The following is a 16663-nucleotide window of genomic DNA, read 5'->3' as shown; positions in this document are numbered from 1 at the left end:
CTTGATGTGTCTCCAGGAACCTTCTGATCTGAATAAACCTTGCGAGTTTTGCCTTGACCTCTAATGGGATTGTTTCTATTTCCAGATACTTTTAGCCATCAACTTGTAGTCGCCGCCTTCTACGCTGTCTTTCCTGCAAAATGAGGCAAAACTTTGGGTTTCTGAGGCATACCTTGATCTTAGCCACACTGTGCAGAGGTCTGATTTCTTGCCGCCGCCTTTTTACCTTTACAAAGAACTTCTTTCAGCAACTCTGCCAGGTCTATCTCACCTTGATTTCTGCCGACTGACGTGTCTTTTCCCCTAATTTTTGTGACCTCTGCAATGTAGATTTCTTTGCTGACCACTCCCATCTTTCACTGAGGAAGTTTTTTCACCAGAGCGCCACATTTTCTATATGCTCTCCCACCACTCTCTTGTTCAGGAAAGCAAGTTAGCTTTTGCCATGCTGAGTCTGAATGCCTTCCACATACAAGTACTTGAGACTTTTAACTCAAATTGCTTTATCACTTCAGTCCTATAGCTTCTCTGACCATTCCTGTTTGGAGGCTGAAAAATCTTAGCTGTGGCCCCATGATATTTACTCTTCCATTTAATTTAAACAGAATCATTCTGTGCGCAGTCAAGGTTAAAAGTTATCTTCTGCCACATTGTTCTGCAATGTCTCACTGGTTACCAAGACCAGGTCAAACACAACAGCGGCTCTGATTAGTCTGCTGCCTTTTTAGTGAAGAAATATGTCAGCCAGCGTATTCAGGAATACCTGGGCCCAGCCTATGCTAGTAGCAATTTTTCTCCACGTAAGAAATTCAAACCTCTAGTAATGACAGTCCCTGGTACTGCATATCTCTCTAAAAACATGAGAGGCCTTCATCAATATCCTGATGCAACCCTGGATAACTGCAGCAGAACTACAGCTGTCTTTGCTCGAGGTGATTTGAACCCAAACAGATTCTGTTTTATCGCCTCTGCTTGTTTCATCACACACAACAATATCATGCACAGGCAATACTACCACACACCCCGCTTTTCTTTGCTCTTCTCAGCAGCGCAAACCTTTCAGTCTCGGTGGTCCAGCCATGCCAGGTCTCCATCCTACCTCCGAAAGCCCTGCCACACACAGTTTCACACCCCAGTTCTGCATATTGCTCATGAGCTCCTTGACTTAGCGTTCAGGCACTTCCACCGTTTCTCCCAGTTTCCCATATAGAATGGCTTTATAATCTTGGATGGAGTATCAGTTTCCTGCTCAAATTAACATTACACTCCTGCTCTCATATGTTCCTTTAGTCATCGCTCTATCTGAATATCTATGCTCTTCCTCCAAAAGCCAGCACGGAAACCACACAAGTCCCAACTAAAAAGCCCACACAAAATCCCAAGTCCTTCTCCCCATGCCTTAGTCTAGAGCCTGTCTCGGCCACCTCGCTCTCAGCAGGCTGCGTTCCTCCACGCGCACGCTGGCTGCCAAGGAGAGCCCTCTTTCTGTGGATGCCTTCAAAGAAAGAGACGGCACATCGCTGGCAGCAGTTCCCAAGGTATCTGTAATGTCTGGGCCATGGATTTGCCCTTCTTCTCCTACGGCATGTTTCACTGAGGTATGTAAAGTGCCTTGAGCAGTATCTGCAGTCATCCTTCTTCCATTTCAGTGGAAATCTAGCTCCTTCATTTGTCTCAACATGAAGGGAATCACTGGATTATTCTTTCTTCCTGTCAGGCTCCTTTTCAGTTCCAGATCCCCTTCGTAACAGGGCGATGATTTGTCTTAAAGGTTCCCCACTCACACAGACATATCTTTCCTGGGGGTCTCCAGCTTCATTTTGTCCCTTCCCCTTGTCCTTTGCAGCTCCTCCTGCAGCCTCTCCTCCTTTGCAGGCTCCTGGACTCACGCTTCCCTGGCCTCTGACCTCGAGCCATCCCCATCTCCTCTTTTCACCCTCTGCTGGGTTTAGTTTCCCCTTTCTCCTTGTTGCTTTTCCTCCCCATTCCCAGTCCACAAGCTTTTTCCTGAACTTGAAATGAGGCAGTAGCAAGGAAGAACTTGCTAACGTGCCTGATGATAAGCTCTGCTCTGATGTTTGCTCAGGAGGTACAGTAGGGATGACCTGAGCGCACCCCTCTCTGTACTGAAAACCTCAACTCCCGAAAAACGGCTGTGAGACTTCATCAGCAGAGAAGCTGTAATCCTAATTTAGCCTTACCCAGATCCCAGCTCCGAAGTGACCTGCTGACTTCAAGCAGCAAGGGCAGGCTGCGGCAGCACAAGGCCAGAACGTACAACAGCCTTTCCCTCAAGACAGCAATTCCAATTACAAGTTTGAGTTGTGAAACTCATTTCCCCAGGAGGTAGGCAGCTACTACGACTCACATCGTACATCACGGTGACAGACAGAGGTTAAGTAACCCGCTTGTTGTTATTGACAGAAGACAGCTATAGACACCGCTGCCGCCTGCCTCTCGGCACTGGGTGAGAGCTGCCGGGGTGGTGCGGGACTTGGGCGATGTGCTTCTGTTGTAGGTATCTATCTCCACCTGACTGTGTTGCCTAGAATCCCTGGTCCTAGCCAGTTAACTCAGGTGGGGGCAGAAACGATGGACACCTCTTCAGTATCCTAGTCCAAGCGCGATACCTCCGGCTCCCCTCTGCCGACGCCTGAACGACAGTCCTTCCCACAGCTCTCCTGCCTCTTTCGCTTGGGGACCGCGCTGCCCAGCACGGCACCGCTGCGTAGCATCGCCCAGGATTCTTCCCTTTCGTTTCCATCCCAGATACGGTTGCGTTGTCCGGGGCGAGTGACGCGATGCTCCCGCTTGCTGGGCCGAGGGGTAAACTGCCGCGGCACGGCAAAGGACGGCGGCAGCGTCACGGGACCGTCTCCCCTCGCTTCCCGTCAGCCTCGCTCAAGGTCACGCCGCACGGCAGCGACAGGAATAGAGCTCGTGAATGCCACCTCCTTATCCCGCTTGTCCCGGGGCCAGGCCCTGCTGGGAAAAAGCAACACCCGTCCAAGAGCGGTAGAAATGCCCAGGTGTTGGGAAGCTCAAGAACAGGTCAACGCTCGCGCCGAAACCCCCGCCGCGCACGCAATAGGCAGCGAGAGGTGCCAGCTCTGGAGGCTGGAGGCCTGGGGACACGTTGTGCTGGAAACGCTGGAGCTCCGTCCAGCTGCAGCAGCACTCCCCTGCCCGTGGGACTGCGAGTTCCTCCCCGGGAAAGCAGCAACGCCCAGCTGACCGCGCTCCAGCCCCGGCAGGAAAACACCGATTTATGGACAATGCCCAGACGGGGTGATGAAACGGCCCATTCAGCAACGCACCGGCCCAACGCGTGAGCTGTGCGCGCGCCGGGGAGCACACCTGCACGCCGGGCTGTATTTTGTCCTTCTTTTTTCCATAGGTCTGCGCATTAGGGGTGCTTTCCCCCAGAGCAAGAAGGGAGTAGCAGGGCATTTTCCCCCAACCTGGCAGGCAGCTTCAGCTCTGCCCCAGGGGCATCCTGGAGGAGACTGGGGGGTTGTTTACCCTCATTGAGACAGCTATCAAATCTGTTAGCATGGACCCTCAAGAGCTTGCAGGATTTGGGAACCCAACCACTAGGGAGTAAAATGTGCTGCTTTGACTTCGGTGGAAAAGGTCACGCATCACAGGCTACTGCCAGCTAACGAGAAATGAGTCTGGACAATTAATCAATACACAATCTCCTCCGCTAATCATATTGATGGAAGATCGGCTCCATCCCCCAGGAAGGGCAAAGGCCATTGAGCTGAGCCATTTAGCGGCATTTATTTATATCCTTGGTGGTTCAATAATTTGAGTCTTGCCTGATAGCATCAGGCCCCCGAGGGCTAGGCAATATTGTCCAGCTGGAAAAAAAACACAACAGGTATTACTTAAGAGAAAAATAGCCTTTTAATGGAAAAGAACACTTTTAAAGGCAAATGCATTCCTTTTCTCTGAATTTTCAACCACACAAATGTGTGCACAAAGAATTTCTGAAATATTCTATGCAAACGGTCAAAAAATTGTCATTTTCTGAGGGGGATACTCCAAAAAATATTGGCAAGGTCTCAGGGCATACATTACTCTCAGTTGCACCACAACGCCCTGCTCTAGAAGTCTACCACGAAGCATTAAAAGAGAATTTGTCCCTCCCTCAATCACCCTAAAACCATGCCTTTCCTCTCGCAGGCACAAACTGCTGTGTAAGAAACCTGGCCCTGTAGGTAAGGTGAGTTCACGCTTGTGTAATTAAAGCCTATGTTGAAACACATACGCACCAAGGGACAAAGATGATGTCATGGCACAGCTGCTTCTACAACACAGCTGGTTTCCTGGCTCCCTGATACAAATCCTGCTCTTGCTGAGCTGCAGCGAAGCGGGTGGGAAAACTGTCGATCGGTAGTCGCAGATCGCCCGTGCCTGTTGTGCGCGGTGCTTAGGCTGTCCCTGCAAAAGCTAGCAGAGCCTTTCCCTCGCACCCTCCGCCGAACTACGTAACCTGCGGAGAAAGGCACTGGTGCTCGCAAAGAAGCTGTTTACTTACACAGTTGCCTGCTGGGACTTATTTACAGAGTACTACTGAGAGCCACCAAATCTGCTTGTATAGCTCTGGAGACAGTTCAAATCCTCTGTTCCCAGACCAGTGATTAATGCTGTATGGAGAGAAGTTAGGACTGAGGATAAAACTGAGCTTTCAAAACAAGAGCCTCTGATCTCAAACTGAACAAACATTTCCCCTTGCCTGTGTCAGCTAGTTTGATTTCCAATAAAAGGGCAGATTGCTTTGGAAACCGCAGCCACGCCGGTGAATTACCTTCCTACTAGGCAGAGAGAGCTCCCTCAAGCACCCTGTCCTGCTCTCTCAGTCAGGTCGCAGGCAGAGCTCCCGCTGCAAGCAGCTAGTGCAAAGTAAGCTCAGAGGTAAGCCTCCCAGCTCAGACCTTGGCAGGAACAAAACTACACTCTTTAGAACCCCACCGCCTCATTAACCCTTACTTACAAACACCCGTAGGGCCAACGTGTGCTCAGAAAATGCACCTGATCCCGCCGGCAGCAGATCCGAACACAAAGGCATCGGCGCAACAGCTAAACTCTCCCTTTGAAAGGACTACAGAAGCCAGAACAGGGTTTTCTCACAGTTTAAAAGCGTCTCTGGACAGGAAAGGCTTAATTGCATTGGCAAAGATGTGCTCCGTGCAAAAACAGTCTGTGGCAGCAACACACGGAGTGCTGTGATGGCAACAGCCCGAGGCACGGTGTCTGGATAGTATGGCCCCCGTAAGACAGGACCGGCCTCCCCTGCTGCCCCGTCCCCCATACACAGAATATATGAAACGTGGTGGATGATCATTAACAGCTCTTAAAATCCGTGGCTTTTAGGCTACACGTACAGAAAACGCGTGCAAGTATAGACATATACATGTGCACGCACACACCGTTGCTCCTCTACTCATGCCCATGCAACCCGCAGTCGTTGCCTCGGGTCCCGCCAGCGACTGATGAGGTCTTGCCAAAAAGTGCTCTAAGCCTGCCTGCGCTCAGGTTTAACTTTGTGCTAGCCTTTCCCAGCTGAGTCCACAGAGAACGCCGCTATTGTGAGGGCCGGAGCCTTTCTGCCATGCCAGCGCGCGCAAAGGCTGACGTTTCGTAAGCTGCCTGCCATCGGGAGGACAAAGTCCCGTTGAGTGGGCATTGGCTCTGCCTTCCCTCGCAGATAGCGAGGGATCAGCTGAACGCAAGGCTGGCAGCCTCCCAGGGCACGGCACAAGGCTGGCCAAGCGCGTGAGGCAGAGTCATTATCAGCGCCCTGTTCCCAACGAAGTGAAGACATTCACTTTCATCTCAAACTAATATTTGTCCCTGCTCTTTCCAACCAGAGGAAGAAAGAGGTACACCGTGCCAGATCCCCTGCTGTGATGCGTATCTTGCGATCTGTAGCTTGTACGCTTACAGGGAGGCTGCAGGCATGGGAAAACACTTTAACGTCTGAGTTCAGGAATAACATCCAGTCAAGGAGTAAAGTAGAAACAATAAATAAAAGCTCCTTGGGAAGGAGGGACGACAAAATGACTTAATTCCGTGTGTCTTCCCACCACGACGGCTAAGGAAGCTAAGGTTTGCGTGGGGCAAGCGAAGAAGGCTTGTCCATTCCCCTTTAGGAGGAAGAAGGTGCTGGGTGCCCAGAGCCGGTATCCGGAGCCCTGGTATCTCCTCAGTCACGTTTAACACCAGAGGCAAGAAAGATGAAGCTCTAGGACCTCTCTCAGCATGTTAGTCCTGGTTTAGGGCACAGACCAGTCAGCCTCACGAGTTAGCCAAGGTCCTCAGCACCTGAAGGGACTTCTTTCTGCTGAGAGTAATCCTAATTCGGCATGACATTTGTACATTTTCTTTATAACTTGACTCTATCCGTGAACCAGATTCACTTGCATTTTGCATAAACAAAATCCATCTGTAAACAGTGATTTATGGCTAAGCTGAGCCTAAGTGATATGACACATACTGGAGACACCCTGCTCCTGCTGGGACGCTGAATATTTTACACCGAGCTCTCGTGGGAGACCGCTTGCACGCCTATTGCCCATGAAGTAGCGGAGATGCTGAGAGTGCACAGAGCACTGTGTTGCAAGGTCCTGGTCCTAGAGAGGCTGTGCGGTTACAGAGGGGTGTCTGTTCCTCTGCGAGGGTTAGACTGAGACTCTGACAAGCAGGGAGGCGGGAGGAGAGGGGAGAGGTGCAGCTCGGGGGGTCACTGTGAACCAGTCCAGAATGACCTGAGAGCTACCAGCTTGCCCCCGTATCCTCACGCAGCTGAACTCTCAAGAAACCCCAATGGGGAAGGCACCAGAGGGGACTTTGCCATGTGCACTCGCAGCTTTTACAGTCAGCCAATTTTGGAACTAGAGGACCAACGTTCATTTAACATATTTTGCAGTTAGCTCCTGTCCAGAGCCGGTTGGTCACGCACAGCCTCTGAGCTGCTCAGAGAGAGACAGAGAGGAGAAAGAGAGGAAAGCTCCCTCACAGCTCGTGGCAGCAGTAAACATTTGGAAGCAGAAAGCACGCGGACTACCGACACCGAGAGGCAGGGTACAACAACTCAGCCACGGGTCTCACGCACCTATGTCTCCCCTGAACCGGAGCTATATTTCGCATCCAGCCAACTCAGAGCACTGGCAGGGAGATGGGCTTTGTCCCCGCTCCCTGTGGAGATGTGCCCCCTTGCTTGCTTCCACGAGGAACAAAACAGCGCAGCGACCCTGAAGCAGGTCAGCCTTTCAGCCGTGCCTTTTATTCACGTCCAGGCTTTCCCCAGTCTTTGCAGATACGGGCCCCTTCATACCATCTCCCCATGACGCTGTCTGGAAAAGGGGATGGGGGAGCGGAGTGAAGGAGAGTCGGTGATAAAACTGGACAACACAGCCTTGGAGCGCCGGGTACCAAACCCCTTTCCTCACCAGCTTCCCTTTCCTTCAGCAGCCCGCTGAACGTTCTTCGCAGGCTACTCCAGACCTCTCACGCAGCACCTGCGTCCCTAAAGCAAAAGCGGCGTACGAAGGGGCAGCTATACCCAGCACCACGCAGGGGGATGATGCCCAACATCCCAGCCGAGAGGCTCCGGCGCGGGCTGAGCAGCCGCCGTGGGGTCACAGGCGAGGAAGGTGGCTGCTAAGGGGCGCGATACCCCGCAAGGAGGGGGACGGGACCTCACGTCCAGCCGTGGCTGGGGGCTAGCACGCCTGCAAGCACAGCTAGCTAGCCTGTAGCCAGCCCCGGAGCGTGCGCGTTTCCCGAGTCCTCGGTCTGCTCCAGACGATCCTGCATCCAGGGGATGACGAGGGTCGCTGCAGCCCTTTCGCGGGGTGCCAGTGAAGCAACAGGGCGAGAGCCGAGGTCAGCTCTTGAAGAAAAGCAAAAGCCACAACAGACACACCTGACTGAGCCCAGCAGGAGCAAGCGTGTGCTCGGCGTTGTCCCTTTAAACAACATTCAGAGAAGTCGTATAAGCCAGTGGCTGGGTCCCAGGAGCCAGGAGTCCTGGCTCCCACGGCCAGCCTTGCCAGCCACCTTGCTTTTTGGCTTTGCCTGGGCCACAGGGCCTCTGTGCTTCTGTTTCCCTGCTATTACAGCACGTGGCAAAGAGGAGGGACTCCTTCCACGAGACGTCTGCCCTCTTTGAGAAGAGCAGCAAAGGACCAACTCAGCTCGGCACCAGCCAGGGAAGACAGGGAGAGCATGACGCCTGTGTCGCGTAGAGAGGCTGCCTGCAAAAGTGCTTGGAGCACAGATCCTCAGGAATTAAATCCCCAGGGAAATAGCCGGTGTTGCCCACCTGTTTCCTTCCAGCTACCCTGCAGTGCTCTCCACAGGGCCGCTCTGCCGGGTCGCGAAAGGCAGAGGCTCAGGCACCTGGCTCCGCGCAGTACCTGAGTGCCACATTATGGATGCGAGCCAAACATCTAAGCAACGCCTGAGTCCCTTGACCTGATCCCCCCCGCCACCGCCAGCATCTCAGCTGCCTACCCCTCAGCCAGGGCCCTCCTGCAGCCCGGGGGCACGCCGGACCTCCGCAGGGGTCTCAGCCCACGCTTCCCTCCTTCCACAGCACAAGCCTTTCCCGGACCTCCCGCCCCCGTCAGGTTTAGCAGCCGTAGAGGAGAGAACCTTCCCCCTCTGAGTGAGAGAAGGGGCTTCAGAGAGGCTTTGAAGCAGAGAAACCAGACCAGTTCTCTGCTATCCCCTCCCAGAGCTAAGGTGACCAGCTATTTTGGCAAAGGGGACCCCTTCCTGAGTGGCTGACATCTGTGGACCTCGCCTGTAAGCCTTTGGTTTTTCTTGTATGTCAGTCAAGTGAAACTAGTCACAGATGGATTTTAAAGTACTGGATGCTATCTCACCACCTCTGTCCCAGAGCCTGTCTCCTCGTTTGGGCTGCTGCTTGACAGCCAGCTGGGGCCTCTGCACCTTGTCCAGGAGTTAATATTTTATCTAGAGGTCCAGGGAAGCTCGGTGGAAATTGTGCTGGCCTTGAAATGCCAAAGGTAACTTTGAAGTATTTCCTTCTAGACTCTGAAATGTTGCTAGTAGAAATGTATTCTCTGATAAGGAAATGGCTCTGGACCCAGGCTAACAGCTGGGGAGATTATTCATGGAAATCAGTGCCGCGGGTCTCTGTGTCACTATCATCTGTCTTTCCCAAACCCCATCTTCATGGAGACCAAGTCCATCGCTCTTCTAGCTCCAGGGAGGTGAAGTGAGAGCAGCTCTCCGGCAGAGGAAAGTCTGCTCATCCTGAAAAGGTTTCTTTGTTCTTATTGCACAGGATCATTTTTCTACCGTGCAGTAGATTTATGAGAGGAACAGCAGTGGCACAGGGAATAATGATTCCATTTTGTTTAATAATTAACTCACACGGTCGCCTGGTGCCACACATTCCAGCAGACGCTGCAAGGCAGTCAGGCTGTGCCGGCTGGAGAGCTAGGCACGAGGTGGGCAGCAAGGGAAAACTGATTCTCCTTCTTCTGCTCACTGATGTTGTGCCCTGACCGGCCGGTGCTTGGGTTTTCCTACCTGCAGCGCACCGTCCCAACAGCTCTCTGAACGCTGCAGACTCTGCACGCTCCGAGTATTTTACAGAAACTACTGACACTGTGGTGTATCATTTCGATGGGAGTAGAGCAACTATTTCAAAGAGCAAAGCCAAACTATTGAGCAAGAGTAAGAAAGGAAGGCAAAAGAAATTGATCTTGTTGAATTCTCCAGCTGCCATCAAGAAGCTCTGTCTTGCAACCCGTCACTGCTTGGTTTGCAAACGGCTTTACAGCACAAAGATACAGGTTTCAGGAGAATTTGCTGGAAACCTTTTGCCAAACTTTTCTCAAATTTTAATGCCAGTTCCTCACAACCAAATCATTTCTGGGGAAGAGCTTCTTTCAAAGAACTTGTCAGTTTGAAATATTGCTGGGGGGTTCCCTTTTCTAAGTACCATAACATTTAGACATTTTTTTAAAGCAAAAAAAAAAAAAAAAAACCCAAACAGATTTACAATACTTAGTTGTTAAAAACCAGAAGGCTAAATATATTTAAATGGTTCTAAAAAAACATTTTAAGGTTACTGAAATAAAATATTTCAAAAAGAGCTTTTATTTCCCTAGCAAAATATCAATTCTTTGAAAAGTTAGAGATTCTAACTTTTTTCCCCAATTCAAGATACATCTTTTTCCACAATACCTCAAAGCTTTGGGAGAGAGGGAATCTATTTCCCACTCCGCTTGGCTTTTAAGAGAAGCAGAAGGCAATAAAGCAGAAAGGAATTTGGCTGGGGAAAAAAAAAAAAAAAATCTCAACCAGAACCCTTTCCTTGAGTGAAAATGACCCTAGGGTTACCAGTGACACTTGCAGCCAAGGCTGAGGCAGCTGTAGTTTTAGCAGCACTTTCCTTTGTGAACGAACGCCCGAGATGCCAGCGAGTCCATGCTGCCTGGGACCTGAACTCTGTTCCTATATCTCTGTCTATTTTAAGGTATATTCCATATGCGGTCCTTTCAGCTCCTCACGGTCAGGAATGTGGCTCCTCCTGGAAACCATCTGCTCAGGGAGACAGCTGGGCTTTTACTGAGGGCCGAATCTGCACGCTGCAACGCAGCCCCTCCTGGGTGGGTTCGGATGTCCCCAGCATCGCTGGCAGGGCGAGCACCTCCTCGCAGCACGTTTCCAGGCTTTCGCAACCGCGGGGCAGACCAGCAAACGTGGGAGGGACTTCGGTTTACACAATTCCCGCTTATTCCCAGTCCCCGGGCATCAAACTACGCTTCGGATACACCCTGGCACGCGCATCCTCCCTACCTGCTCCCACGTGAATTTTCTTTCCAGGCTTCCTCCACCCTCATCAGGACGCAAGTCCTGCTGATAGCGTGGGCCGGGTGACTGCCGCTTCACGTTCCACGGAGGCTGCCAGCCAAGCTTTGCTGCTCCGCGTAGGCCAACGGTCTGAAATGACCTTCAAGAGATCGGCTGCGAGGTGAAAGTACAGAAGCAGATTGGAGCTGGTTATTCAGCGTCCAAGGGTTGGAGCAAACGAGAGAAAACAAAGCTGGTTTGATTGTCTTCGGCGAGACGTCGTCGTCTAAAATTCAGATCTGCAAGCCCCAGAGTAGAAGCTAAGAAGAGCCAAGGGTCAAGGTAACTCAGACTCAGGGGACTGGAAGACTCCTGGCTGGGCTACCAGGGGAGAGGACGAGAGCCAGTGAGAAGTGGGAGAATTCCAGACCACATCTAACTGGGTACTGAAGTGTGGATCCCAATCAGTGCCCCATCTCCTCTCCTACAGTCAGTCCCGGGGAAGTTCTGTGTGCTGGCATCATCTTCGATTCAAAGTGGGAGAGACAACAGCCCAAACCAGGAACAAACTTTGGTAACGGGCAAGTTTCAGAAGGGATCCTTGAAAATCCTCCCCCAACTGAATGTCCTAGTAATGTTCTAGTGGTTCCTGAAAGCCCTAATGCAGATTTTATCTGCCCTGTGACCACTGAATCGTACTATGTTCTTCTACTCAGCCCCTGAGTGCTTCCAGAGCAGGCTGGCTGGGGACGCACACAACAGCAAATTTGCCCCCCAGAATCATCTGGTGGTTGCTCAAGTCCTTCAGAGGAGGGGTGAGTGATCTGGGAAGAGGAAGGTGAGGAGGATCTCAACAGATCTCAACCCCCTGCTTTTTGCTTGGCACCACCACATGCCTCCCGCAACGCCTAGTCTGTAAAGGTGGTGCCCAAGCTCAGGGGGTAATGAGGATTTATGGCTAAAATTCTCCCTCTTCAGTCCTTGAACAAGCAAAGGGTGGCTCCACATTTTCCCCCCAGGCCCATCAAGCTCGATGATGTGTGACTAACTCTTTCATTGACCAAAGCCCAACCACTTCCCTCACGTGATCTTACATAACTGCTCATCTATTTCGTTAATGAATGGAGCTTGAGAAAATTTCCATTGCCCAAAGCCCTCAGGGGAAAATGAGTGAGCGCTGTCTCCACCTTTTGTATGCCGATGTGGGATTTTCCTATGGATTAACTGAGCACAGTGGTATTATTTTTTGGTTGCTGTCATTGGTGCCTGAAACGGTAAGCGAACAGCTGGGTGCCAAGGAGATGGGGAAAAAAAAAAAAAAAAAAAAAAAAAAAAAAGGAGTCCCTGCCTGAGCCAGAGGAAACAGGAGAGTCCCTCTGCCAGGAGCGGCAGGGACGTCACTGCCGTGGCCAGGGACTGCACCTATTCCCGGGCAAAAGCTGCTGTGTTTGCTCAGCCCTGCGCAAAGCCAAAAAAACCTCCCGGCCTCTCTTCCCTCCCCACCACAGATCCAGCGGTGCTGACCTGCTGGTGTCCTGGGGGCCAGACCTGATCCTGAGGCTGGCAGGCAACTCTCTCTGCCCTGCCACGGTCAGGACGGGGCAGTCTGATGCTGGGCAGCAGTGGAGGGGGGTGACAGGTACCTGTCGTCTCTATCGGCATGTCAAAGGCACACACCCCAGCATTTACAAGAGGTAGGAGCTGGAGGGAAGGTAGGGATACCCCAGTATTTCTAAAAGCCCATACTGACGCTTCAGATTTTCCCATTTTAACCACTTCACTGTGATGCTGCCTAAGATAGAAATTACTTTTACCGTAAAAAGGCTGGGCGGGGGGGGGGGGCTTTACTTTTCCCAAAGCAATGTCATGCAAAGGCGTTTGTAAGTGCTAGAGACACGTGATTTTCAGAAACGCAATTCGTGCTGTTCTCTGAGGATGTACTTTGGAACTGAGGTATTTGTTGGGTGTGCAATGTGGGCTCCCCATGGCACGAGCTACAAATCTCATGGCCATAGGGTTTAGGAATGCTTCTGAAGTTAACAGAATAGCTAGGTTGAACCGGGCATGACTGGACTACCATGAAGGATGGAAGTGGCAGCACTGACATACTGGAGGATGCTCCTTTCTCTTTCAATTTATGATGGGGAGAAAATGCAAATGCAGCCCTAGCCTCTGTAATGCCTGGTCCATGTGCAACGATGAGTAAATATTTAACGGCAGGAAGAACATTCTCTTCCAGAGATTGAAGCAGCTGAGTTAATCAGTTCCAGACTATATTCAAGTAATGGGTGTCAAGAGGACAATACAAGTTCAAAACCTTGAGGATGTTCAAAGTCTTCTACTACGCCTAGGCAGTTGCCATGTCTCCCCTGGGATGCTAAAAAGGAGGATCTTTTCACCTCCTGAGAAAGCAGGATGATTAACTCACTCAAGGACATGCTTCACAGAGAAGGGGAAGGGCTGGAGATGTGGCAAACAGGGAGTTTGAAGATTTTCCTGTTGCATCTGGGTGGTGCTTCAAAAGCTTGGGAGCAGAGGCTGCTGCAGCAGCTGGGCTGGGCTGGGAAAGCCCTCAGGCAGGTCTGGAGATGTTTCCTGGCCTGGCAGCACACTGGATGTTCACCTGCACGGCTGATGACAGAAGTTGTCACTGGTAGTAGTTCTCAGGCTTTGGAAGGTGTTCAGTTTCTGCTGGACCCTCCTCTTACACAACAACACACCTCCAGTTATTCTTTTGCCCCAGTACAGTTCATTTGCCCTCACCTGCCTCTCCCTCACAAAGCCAGTCTGTTCCCGTCAGAGCTTATGCGGCGCAGGCAAGGTTGTTACTACTCATCTCTATAATAAAACAAGCTCCTCCAGACATGATGTAGTTCACATTTTCTTATAATGTCTGTAGCACTCACCTTACAGCGCCTTGGAAAGAGACTGAACTATCAGCGCGTACTTTCTCCCACCCGCATCCCTGGCTGACCGGCTGATGAGCTGGGGTCTTGGCTGCTCATTCATCTCTGGCTTTTGCTGGTGCTTCAGAGTAGAGATGTCTCTCTGTGGAGAAAAAAAACACTCCAAGAATATGTTTATCTTTAGGCCATCTCTCCTCTGGTGTGTCCCCCATAAAACCCCCTGAGGTTCAAGGTAAATGTTTCCAGTCCTCTGCACCAAACACTATTCTTTTCTCCAGAGCCCATTTTGCTTGGAAGGACATCATTTAAAGCTGGGAGGAGAAAGGAGAGAAGTGATTCAGCGTCCAAGTCCATTTGGATGACTGAGCATCTCAAGTACTTCAGCCAAAGCACTCAACATTTACTATTTGGGATATTTTTCGTTAACAGTCAAAGGAGTCAAATGTTTTACCATGCAGCTGAAAGCTTTGTGTATTACTCAGAGCTCAACTCCTCTTAGAGGAATGACAAATCAGAAGCTGTAATGGTAAACTGAATTCTGGCTACAAAATAAAAAAGCAAAAGTCTGTGTTGCTATTTTTCACTTTGGATATAAATCCTCTGGACTGAACAGCCCTCGCCAGGCACTGTGTAAAGTTTTTTCCTAAAATAAGATGACAGGGGTCAGGGGCCCAAGCTAAGCTGATTAGCGCAGCTAAAGCCGTATCACATTGCCACAGCGGGGTCATATGATTGATCACTGGGGTAAATATTTAGGAAGCTTCCCAGGGAAGGGGAGTAGAGGGGACAGACCATAGAAGCCAGGGGAAACGGGCAACTGGGGTGTAGCGAAGGGGGGGTCCGATACCACCCACCTGCCGTAATGCAGATCAAAAAAGCAGGGGTAGCTTTGCTTCGAGTCCCATCTCCCACCGGCTTCCCCTTTGAAGGCGCGTTCCGCGCCACCGACCCAGGATCGCCTTGACCGCGAGGCAGCGTTTTCGACATCAAGGCAGCCCACGTCGCTCCGCAACCGCGTCCCGCGAGGCTTTGCCGGCACCGGTCAGCCCTTCTCCCCTCTCCCGGCGGCTCGGGACAGCCCGGTGCCCGCTGCAGAAAGGGCAGCACGCTCGTCGGCGGGTCAAACGGGCTCTCCGCGGGCTTTGACTTTCCCGTAGGCGGCGTGGGACCCTCCAGGAAGGGCGCGTGGGCTGGGAAGTTTTTGCAGGGGCTCTGAGCAGCCCCCCAAACTTTGCCGGGACGGGAGCGGCGTGCAAGGGAGCGATACCAGCCACGTTCCCCGACCCTTCCCTCCGCGCCTGCTCCTGGGGGAGTAAAGGCGGAGAGAAAACAAGCTGTGCTGAAGTAAACGCTCGCGTCCATCGACAGCGGGCACCTCCTGGTGTAACCTGGGGGGGGGGGGTTTGTTCCTGCCACAAAGCTGGCGGAGACCCCCTTCCCTGCCGGATCCCGGAGACCCCCCGCCTTGAGGAGCCATCTCAGGGCCGAGGGGAACACCCCAAGAAACGGCACCCGTTGGCAGGCCCAGGAGGGGGAAGAGGCACCCAATCCTCCTCCTCTTCTGCCCGACAGTTCGGCGGGGACCGGAGAGGTCTCTGGGCCCCACTTTCTCCCAAAAATGAGGGGCAACATCCCGGGCGTGAATCCATCCATCCCTTTGTAAGCACAGCCAGAGCCTGGCTCAGCCGCCAAGCCGCTCGCTACGAGGCGCCCAGAGCCATGATGTTGAAGGGTTTCCCGAGCTCCTTCCATAATTAACGGCAGCCAAAACGGTAGCTGGGAGGGCTGAGGGGCAGGCATTGCCCCACTGACCATCTTGGGGACCCGCTGCAGCACCCGGCGGGGGGGGCAACTCCTTCGTCCCGGTGGGTCCTGGGCACCCGAAAGGCACCGGAGCAAAGGCAAGGGCCGGGGATTTAAAAAGATAAACATGAAGGCAAGGAGGCTGCGAGTGACGGAAAGCGAGCACGCGGCCGTCCTGCAGAACCTGTATTATTAAACAGATGCGAGTGCCAGCTGCCACCCGCCCTGGTGGGGGGGTTAGGGGGGCTTTCCACGCATGCAGCGCTTTTACAAACCTTTCCCCCTGTCAAACTCGGCGGTTAAAAAAGCAGCCACAAGAAGTTAACCTTTTTCCTTAACCACGGTTTTAGCAGCTCTCATTTCTTCACTGTTTGCCTTTCCTGCCTTGCTGCAGACCGAGGTTGTTTGCCAGAAAATAAGACAAAGGCTCGTTGCTGCCAGAATCTGCCCTCCAACAACAAGGAATAGCAGTAAGTGGGCAAGTAGGGACACACAGAGCTGCACAGAGAGCAGAAGAGAATAGCTCCTATTATTTTGGTAAGTTGCTGTTGACTTTGAGGCAGGACTCTCAGGGAAAGGTAACAGCTGGTGTTAGACAAATGATACAGCTAGAAAAAACAGAGGAGCTTTTAGACACACAAATCCTTCTTCCAAGCTGAAGCAAAACGCTGTAAAGGTCAGCCTAAGCACAGACTGGAAAAGTTTCCTCTGAGTGTCTCTCTTTCTTTGGGGAAAAATGAGGCTCCACGGGGTAAGAACTGGCCCCTTGGCACACAGCAAAAGAGAGGCACGACTGGAACCCCCTTCCCAGCTCTTCTGCGATGAGATGGTGCTTCCCCACCTGTAGAAGCCATTGCTGTTGCCGGGTCCATCAAACACAACCTGTTATGGTGCTGCAATAGCACCTCTAGTACTTGTGAAGCACCGGCGGATGCTTTGCCCCAGTACATCGCTGCACACAAGCGGTTTGTAAGTGCGTGCCACTCAGGCCCAGCCTTGTAATGTTGAGCTGTGATTTACACTGACTCCAGAGATTTCAGGTCACCTCATGCAACTGCTCAACTCAGTCCTCACTGCAAACGTTTATTGTATCTTACAAAAAAAAGGAGCAGTTT

At 51.9% G+C, this 16663-nt stretch overlaps 1 protein-coding gene across 2 annotated transcripts in view; it reads right to left on the bottom strand.

Moving 5' to 3' along the window:
- Nucleotides 1-16663, bottom strand: part of CD58 (CD58 molecule) — a 72646-nt gene that overhangs the window by 8782 nt on the left and 47201 nt on the right. Inside the window, exons 11-12 of one of the 2 annotated variants that reach the window (XR_003924172.1) lie at nt 13746-13887; nt 10917-11013 (exon numbers count right to left, since the gene is read on the bottom strand). The gene's annotated coding sequence lies outside the window, so the exon portion shown is untranslated. Of the gene's footprint in view, nt 1-10916; nt 11014-13745; nt 13888-16663 lie in introns of those variants that run through there. The other variant, XR_003924171.1, reaches the window with a different exon arrangement.

The sequence above is a fragment of the Aquila chrysaetos genome, chromosome 7 (genome assembly GCF_900496995.4).
Source record: "Aquila chrysaetos chrysaetos chromosome 7, bAquChr1.4, whole genome shotgun sequence".
NCBI classification, from domain to species: domain Eukaryota; kingdom Metazoa; phylum Chordata; class Aves; order Accipitriformes; family Accipitridae; genus Aquila; species Aquila chrysaetos.
The sequence above is the reverse complement of the archived record's forward strand: the minus strand, read 5'-3'. Positions and strand labels throughout refer to the sequence as shown.